We start from the raw sequence: 8,859 nt of genomic DNA, 5'->3' as shown, positions 1-8,859 counted from the left end.
TCATATATACCATCATCGTTAACCCGCGTCCGGGTAACCATCATAACGCTGCCCACTAGTGGTGTCATGTTCGGCCCTCTAGGCACGGTGTAATCATAAGCAGCCCGTATTAGCGGTGACATGTCCGGCCATCTAGGCACGGTGGAATCGTATGCAGCCCGCCTTCGCGGTGACATGTCTGGCCATCTAGGCACGGTGGAATCTCATCATCATATACATCTCACAAAGCATACATTAGAAACCAATTAAATGCTACAACTCTATCAGGGTGACGTAAGGTCGAGAACCCCCGATTCCATTATGGAGTAGTCGTCATCATCATATCTCACCTTGAAGGAGCTAGCATTATAAGGTGAGTATAGTAACAATGAATAACATTCAATAGTCATATAAGCATCATTAGCTTCGTAGAAATATCATATTATGAGCTTTAGAATCTCTAGACTTAGACTCGTCATCATCATTATTATATTCATAACATAGCATAAGCCTTAGAATCTTTATAAACTTTGACTCGTATTTTCCGGAATGTAAAAAGGTCATGGAGAATAAGGATAGTCATGTCATAAGAATCATGCCTTAGAAAATAAGGGACTAGCCTAACATACCTATGCCTTTCTAACTTGCCAACTATACGCTCCCTTCTGATGTCATAATTCTATATTCAAAGGAATTCGTACTAAAATTAGATAATCGAAAACATACTTAAGCTTAAGCTAAAGCTAACGAAAATTGGGCGACATCCCCTTTATTTCGATGACTTCTTCCACATAATAAGCAACTCTCGACATAAATAACAACACCCATAATATTTTAATCAATAGCTTCATTAGGCTAGACATTATTAAATCCTCAACATTCCCTATCAAAACCCTTCATAACTCTAGCTATGGCACCATACCGTATCCACCCTCATACAAGGCCTCTATAACATCTTTAATACTATTCATAGCAAGGTTATACTCATTGCATATCAAGAACTATAATTCAAGTCAAGTTATGATTCTGGAATATCATTATTTTCATATTTGCCCTCCATATTCTCCTCCCTTCCATAATCCAACTCTTTTAACCTCTCAATACTTTAATAACGAGAAATAAACATAAAAATCACCTTTGATGATGCAGGAATGGACTTTAAATGGAATTAATTCACTTGGATAAAACCCTACTTCAACACAAAAGGGTATCTTGATCTCCACAAACCCTAGTGAGCATTCTTACACAAGATTCTACTAATTTCTTAGTATTTAATCCTTGCTTTCTCTTCGGTATATGATGGTATAACGAGAGAGTTTTTCTAGAACCTTCAACACTTGGAAAGAGAATAAAATCTGAAAGTTTAGGGCCCAACTCGTCTATTTATAGTTGAGACTGGAATGTTCCAGATAAGCGGTTCGATGAGCGGGTCGACGGTCCGTCGACTTGCTCCGTCGACCAGCTTCTGCAGATCAAAGGTTGCAGAGCCATATTGATGGCGGCGATCGACGGCCCGTTAACGTGTCGACGGTCCGTCGACGTGTCTCGTCGATCGGTTTCTGCCGACTAAAATTCTCACAACATAACGACGGTTCATATTGACGGCCCGTCGATAATGTCTCATGTCTGCAGATTTCTTGAATTTGCTCAGCCTGCGGCGGTTCAATCCGTTCAACTTATAATCCTGTAATATACCTGGAATACCTGCTAGTACCTCCATACACGGGGTAAAATACTTAGCATCTCAATACTCGGGTACAAATCTCCATTTCGAGGCATACTTGACTAGAAAGCCATAAGTTGTTTTCCTGCCATAAAAACGAGAGGTGTAGCATTCTTCCCCCCTTTAAAATATTCATCCTCGAATGTTATGTTCTCAAGAATCCTACAAAATTTTGCCAGAGTTTCTCCTGTAATATGACACTGCCATCCTATCACAACAGCCCATAATAACATTGTCTCATAGGGCCACAACACAATAGCAAGAAATTATGGCCACACACGAGCAAAAGCATAAAAAGAAAGCATACATACCTCGTAATATTGATGTCTCATCTTGGATCTCTCGCGGGGGTTGAAATAAGTCCGGGTACTTGGACTTCATGTTTTCTTCCGCTTCCCAAGTCATTTCCTCTCGATTATTGTTTCGCCACATGACTTTGACTGAAGCTACTTCTTTTTTTCTAAGTCTCCGTAGTCGCCTATATAGTATAGCAATAGGTACCTCCTCATAAGTCAACTTTTCTGTAACTTGAACATCACCTACCGGCACGATCCTAGTAGGATCTCTGACACATTTACGGAGCATCGATACATGAAAAACTGGATGGACTGATTCAAGTTCTGAGGGTAAGTCCAATTCATATGCTACATGGCCTACCTTGCGGACAATCTTATAAGGTCCAATGTATCGACGACTTAACTTTCCATTCTTACCAAATCTCATCACGCCTTTCATCGGTGATACCTTCAAGAATACCCAATCATCAACTTTGAATTCTAAGTCTCGCCGACGGTTGTCCGCATAAGATTTCTGGCGACTTTGGGCTGTCAATAGTCGGTCTCGGATAACCTTGACCTTTTCCACTGCTTTTTGAATCAACTCAGGGCCTATTAACCGTACCTTTCCTACTTCAAACCACCCAATTGGAGATCTACATCGTCTCCCATATAGAGCTTCATACAGGGCCATCTGAATACTAGAATGATAGCTGTTGTTGTATGCAAACTCAATAAGAGGCAAGTGGTCATCCTAACTACCACCAAAATCTAGCACACACGCTCGTAACATATCTTCCAAGGTCTGAATAGTGTGTTCAGCTTGCCATCAGTTTGTGGATGAAACGCTGTGCTAAGCCTTACCTGAGTACCCAAACCTTCTTGGAAAGACTTCCAGAATTTAGCTGTAAATTGTGCTCCTCTCTCAGTAATAATGGACACCGGGACACCATAAAGTCACACAATCTCTTTAAGATACAACCTTGCATAATTTTCTGCCGAATACGTGGTTCTGACTGGAAGAAAATGGGCTGATTTCGTAAGTCTGTCCACGATCACCCATATGGAATCATACTTGCTTCGGGAACGGGGAAACCCTACAATAAAATCCATGTTGATCACTTCCCATTTCCAGGTTGGGATTTCCATGGCTTGTAACAATCCTCCTGGCTTTTGATGCTTAATTTTCACTTGTTGGCAATTTGGACATTGAGCTACAAATTCTGCTATGTCTTTCTTCATTCCATCTCACCAATAAATTAGCTTGAGATCATGGTACATCTTTGTCGCTCCTGGGTGAATAGAATACCGAGAATAATGAGCTTCTTTTAGAATCCGACGACGTAGTCCCGCAACATTTGGAACACATAGCCTGCCTAGGTATCTAAGAACTCTATCTGTAGAAATTTCAAATGGCGACTTCTCTTTCTCATGAAAGGTAAGTATGCAGTGACTCGACTGAGGGTCATCATATTGGCGCTCTCTCACCTCTATATCTAAGGATGAAACAGTTGGGTTATGAATACCAATTCCTGCATTAGCTGAATCAATTAGGCGAACTCCAAGGCTGGCTAGTTGGTGGAGCTCACAAATTAATTCTTTCTTCTCCGAAGGTACCTCACATAGACTTCCCATTGATTTACGGCTAGTGCATCAGCTACTACATTCGCCTTTCCGAGGTGGTATAAGATACTTACATCATAATCTTTCAGTAATTCCAACCACCGTCTTTGTCGAAGATTCAACTCCTTCTGTTTGAAAATATATTGGAGACTCTTGTGATTTGTATCAATATCAACGTGTACACCATACAAATAGTGTCTCCACATCTTAAATGCATGAATAACCGCGGCCAATTCAAGATCATGGGTCGGATAGTTCTTTTCATATTTCCGCAACTGCCTTGAAGCATAGGCAATTACTTTACCGTGTTGCATCAATACACCGCCTAACCCGACACTGGAGGCATCGAAATACACAACATAACCATCTGGCCCTTCTGGGAGTGTCAGGACCGGGGCTGAAGTCAATCTGTCTTTTAATTCTTGGAAACTTCATTCACAAGCATCAGTCCATTGGAATTTCTCTGATTTCTGAGTTAGCTTCGTCAATGATGCTGAAATAGAGGAAAACCCTTATACAAAACTTCTATAATAACCTGTCAATCCCAGAAAACTACAGACTTCTGTTGGTGTTGTGGGACTTGGCCACGTCTTCACAGCTTCAATTTTCTGAGTATCCACTTGAATGCCATCAGCTGAAATGATATGGCCTAGAAAAGTCACAGAATTCAGCCAAAATTCACATTTCGAAAACTTAGCATACAATTCGCGAGTCCGAAGAATCCCAAGGACAATTCGCAAATGGTCCGCATGCTCGGATTTTGCCCGAGAGTATACAAGAATATCATCGATGAACACGATCACGAACAGATCTAATAGAGGCCTGAATACATTATTCATCAAGTTCATAAATATCGCCGGAGCATTAGTCAACCCAAATGACATCACCCAGAATTCATAATGGCCATATCTCATTCTGAAAGCTGTTTTGGGAATATCTTCTTCTCTAACTCTCACTTGGTGATACCTCGACCTTAGATCAATTTTGAAAAACCATTTGGCACCCTGTAATTGATCAAACAAATCATCGATCCTTCGAAGTGGATATTTATTCTTTATCGTTACCTTGTTCAGCTGTCTATAATCAATGCACATACGTAAAGAACTATCTTTCTTTCGCACAAATAGGACAGGTTCTCCCCACGGTGACGCACTGGGCCTAATAAACCCCTTCTCAAGCAAATATTTCAGTTGTGCCTTTAGCTCTTTCAATTCTGCAGGAGCCATTTGGTAAGGAGGAATGGAGATTGGTTTAGTATCTGGTAATACATCAATAGAGAAATCAATTTCTCTTTCCGGAGGAAGGCCAGGAAGTTCATCTGGAAATACATCCAGAAATTCATTAACTACCGGGACGGATTGAAAAGTCGGTGGCTTTGCTTGGGTGTCATGAACTCGAACTAGGTGATAAATATAGCCTTTAGCTATCATCTTCCTTACCTTAAGGTAGGAAATAAACCTACCCCTAGGAGATGCTGTATTACCTTTCCATTCGAGCACGACCTCTCCCGGGAATTGGAACTGAACTACTTTCGTTCGGCAATCAACATTGGCATAGAAAGAGGCCAACCAATCCATACCCATAATCACATCAAAATCTAGCATTTTCAGCTCCACTAAATCAACTTTAGTCTGACGATCATATGCTATAATCACACAATCCTTGTATACTTGTCTAGCTATCACGGGATCACCAGCCGGAGTAGATACCTCAAAAGGCTTAATTGGCTCGGGTTTTACCCCAATACGACCAGAAATATAAGGAGTAATATAAGACAATGTAGAACCCGGATCTATCAATGCATAGATGTCATGAGAGAATATAGATAGTATACCTGTAACCACATCCGGGGATGACTCCAAATCCTGACATTTAGCTAAAGCATAAATACGGGGCTGAGTGCCACCTGAAATAGACGCTCCCCCTCTGCCTCTACCTCGACCTCCTAAGATCTAGGGAGTCTGCCCTATCGGGCACACAGACGAAGAACCAGCTGCTGATCCTGTGGGCTGAACCCCACCCCTACCGTACCTCGAGGGACAATCACGCATCACGTGCCCAGTGTGTCCACAAATATAAAAAGCATCAGAAACTTGGCGACACGGGCCCGGACGTAACTTTCTGCACTAACTCCATCGTGGAACCGGTGGTCGCCTATGGCTATAATCACCTCCAAACTGGGAACCTGAAGCTCTTAAGCTCTGGCCCTGTCCTGTATGAATGGACCGATTAAATCTCCTGCCTGCGAGCTAGGGTGGCGCACTAGTCACCGATCGGCCTGAATATCTAGAATACGTCTGCCTTGATCCCCCTCTATAGTCGCTACCGACACCAACAGATCTGGCCCTCTTACCCTGCCCTCTGTCAATATCGCGCTCACCCCTTTGCGGATTTTGCTTCTCTTCTAAGTTCTGGGCATGGGCCTGAATACGGGAAATGTCCATCCCCTCTTACAATGAAGCTGTCAAGCAATCCTTAAACAAATGTGGCCCTAGGCCACTCACAAACCTGTGCACTCTATCTCCCATGTTGGCTACCATAGTCGGAGCATATCTTTCCAATGAATTAAAGTGAAGGCTATACTCCCGAGCACTCATGTTCCCTTGTTTCAAATTCAGAAACCTATCCGCACGGGCCCTTCGATCTTCGAGTGGCAAATAATGACGAAGGAAAGCATCCACAAATTCTTACCAAACTGGGGGAGGTGCATTTTCCTTTCTTGAGGATATCCAATTATTATACCAAAGAACCGTCACATCCCGGAGTCTATAAGATGCGAACTCCACAGATTCAGTATCGGTGGCATGAATAATTTTCAATGTTCTCAACATCTCATTAATAAAACCTTGCGGATCTTCATCCGACTTTAACTCGAAAAACTCTGGAGGGTTTAAACTCATAAAATCGCCAGCTCGAGTACTAGTCGCCCTGTCCCCTGAACCTGTACTCTGCCGTGCCTGAGCGATAACTAACTGCATCAATAACTGAATAGCTTCGGTCATTTGTTGACCCGAAGCACCCGATGGATGGACTGGAGGTATAGGAGCTGGAACTGAATCCCTCTCTTGCTCTTCTAGAATAGGCGGAGTGTAAGAGGTATCAGATAGAGCCTTATTATGAGATTTACCTTCTTCTACATTAGTTGGCGGCTCCCTTTCTATCCGCCTTTCTATCGTAGCCTTGCTCTTTTGGGCGGTTGTAGCTTTTCTCTTTGACGGCATCGCTGAAATCATAACGCACAATTAGGGAGGAGAAAATCTTATAACATGGATCTATGGCACAATCTAATAATAAGAAGAATGATCATTTTTCCTAGATACCCCGCAGCCTCTTGTTTATAAGTGTGGCGCGCTTCACACCCATAAACAAGACTCTACTGGACACGGCTCGTAGACACACCCTAGGAAAGAACTGCTCTGATACCACTTTTTTCATGACCAGACTAAGGGCCATGACGGGTACCCGGAGCTGACTATCAAGCATCTCTCCTTAGGCTAAACATCATACTCAACCTGCATATATATAATCTCCAAAGCAACCCATATCTATATACATAAGCCCTCACGGCTACAAAAATGATATACAAAAGTGCAATGTGATCATCATGGGACACCAACAACCCACACGTACGTATCTACGAGCCTCTACTAGAGTACTAGACATATGGACGGGACAGGACCCTGTCGTGCCCGAAATATATACACAAAAGAATATGATCAAAAGTAGTGCCTCCGAAATAATGGAGTGCTCCTGTGAATCTGTTGGTAAGCTCCTATGGATCTGCACCGTCTCCTTGTCTACCTGTGGGAATGAAAACAACATCCAAAAAAGAAAGGATGTCAGTACGAACATTGTACTGAGTATGTAAGGCATGAATAGTAATAGCATAATAAAGAAACAATGAAACATGAGATAAAGATATAACCTGCTTAACCTTTAAAGGAAAACACATGTATGCATATCATATATACAATCATCGTTAACGCGCATTCGGGTAACCATCATAACGCCGCCCAATAGTGGTGTCATGTCCAGCCCTCTAGGCACGGTGTGATCATAAGTAGCCCGCATTAGCGGTGACATGTTTGACCATCTAGGCATGGTGGAATCGTATGCAGCCCGCCTTTGCGGGGACATGTCCGGCCATCTAGGCACAGTGGAATCTCATTATTATATACATCTCACAAAGCATACATTAGAAACCAATTAAATGCTACAACACTATCGGGGTGACGTAAGGTCGAGAACCCCCGATTACATTATGGAGTAGTCGTGATCATCATGTCTCACCTTGAAGGAACTAGAATTATAAGGTGAGTATAGTAACAATAAATAACATTCAATAGTCATATAAGCATCATTAGCTTCGTAGAAATATCATATTATGAGCTTTAGAATCTCTAGACTTAGACTCGTCATCATCATTATTATATTCATAACATAGCATAAGCCTTAGAATCTTTATAAACTTTGACTCGTATTTTTCGGAATGTAAAAAGGTCATGGAGAATAAGGATAGTTATGTCATAAGAATCATGCCTTAGAAAAGAAAGGACTAGACTTACATACATTTATGCCCTTCTAACTTGCCAACTATACATTCCCTTCCGAGTTCGTAATTCTACATTCGAAGGAATTCGTACTAAAATTAGATAATCGAAAACATACTTAAGCTTAAGCTAAAGCTAACGAAAATTGGGCAACATCCCCTTTATTTCGATGAATTCTTCCATATAATAAGCAACTCCCGACATAAATAACAACACCCACAATATTTAATCAACAACTTCATCAGGCTAGACATTATTAAATCCTCAACATTCCCTATCAAAACCCTTCATAACTCTAGCTATGGCACCATACCGTATCCACCCTCATACAAGGCCTCTATAACATCTTTAATACTATTCATAGCAATGTTATACTTATTGCATATCAAGAACTATAATTCAAGTCCAGTCATGATTCAAGAATATCATTATTTTCATATTTGCACTCCATATTCTCCTCTCTTCCATAATCCAAGTCTTTTAACCTCTCAATACTTGAATAACAAGAAATAAACATAAAAATCACCTTTGATGATGTAGGAATGGACTTTAAATGGAATTACTTCACTTGGAGGAAACCCTACTTCAACACAAAAGGGTATCTTGATCTCCACAAACCCTGGTGAGCATTCTTACACTAGATTCTACTAATGTCTTGGTGTTTAATGCTTGATTTCTCTTGGGTATATGATGGTATAATGAAAGAATT

The sequence above is a fragment of the Lycium barbarum genome, chromosome 11 (assembly GCF_019175385.1).
Source record: "Lycium barbarum isolate Lr01 chromosome 11, ASM1917538v2, whole genome shotgun sequence".
Taxonomy (NCBI): domain Eukaryota; kingdom Viridiplantae; phylum Streptophyta; class Magnoliopsida; order Solanales; family Solanaceae; genus Lycium; species Lycium barbarum.
This window is presented reverse-complemented; position numbering follows the sequence as displayed.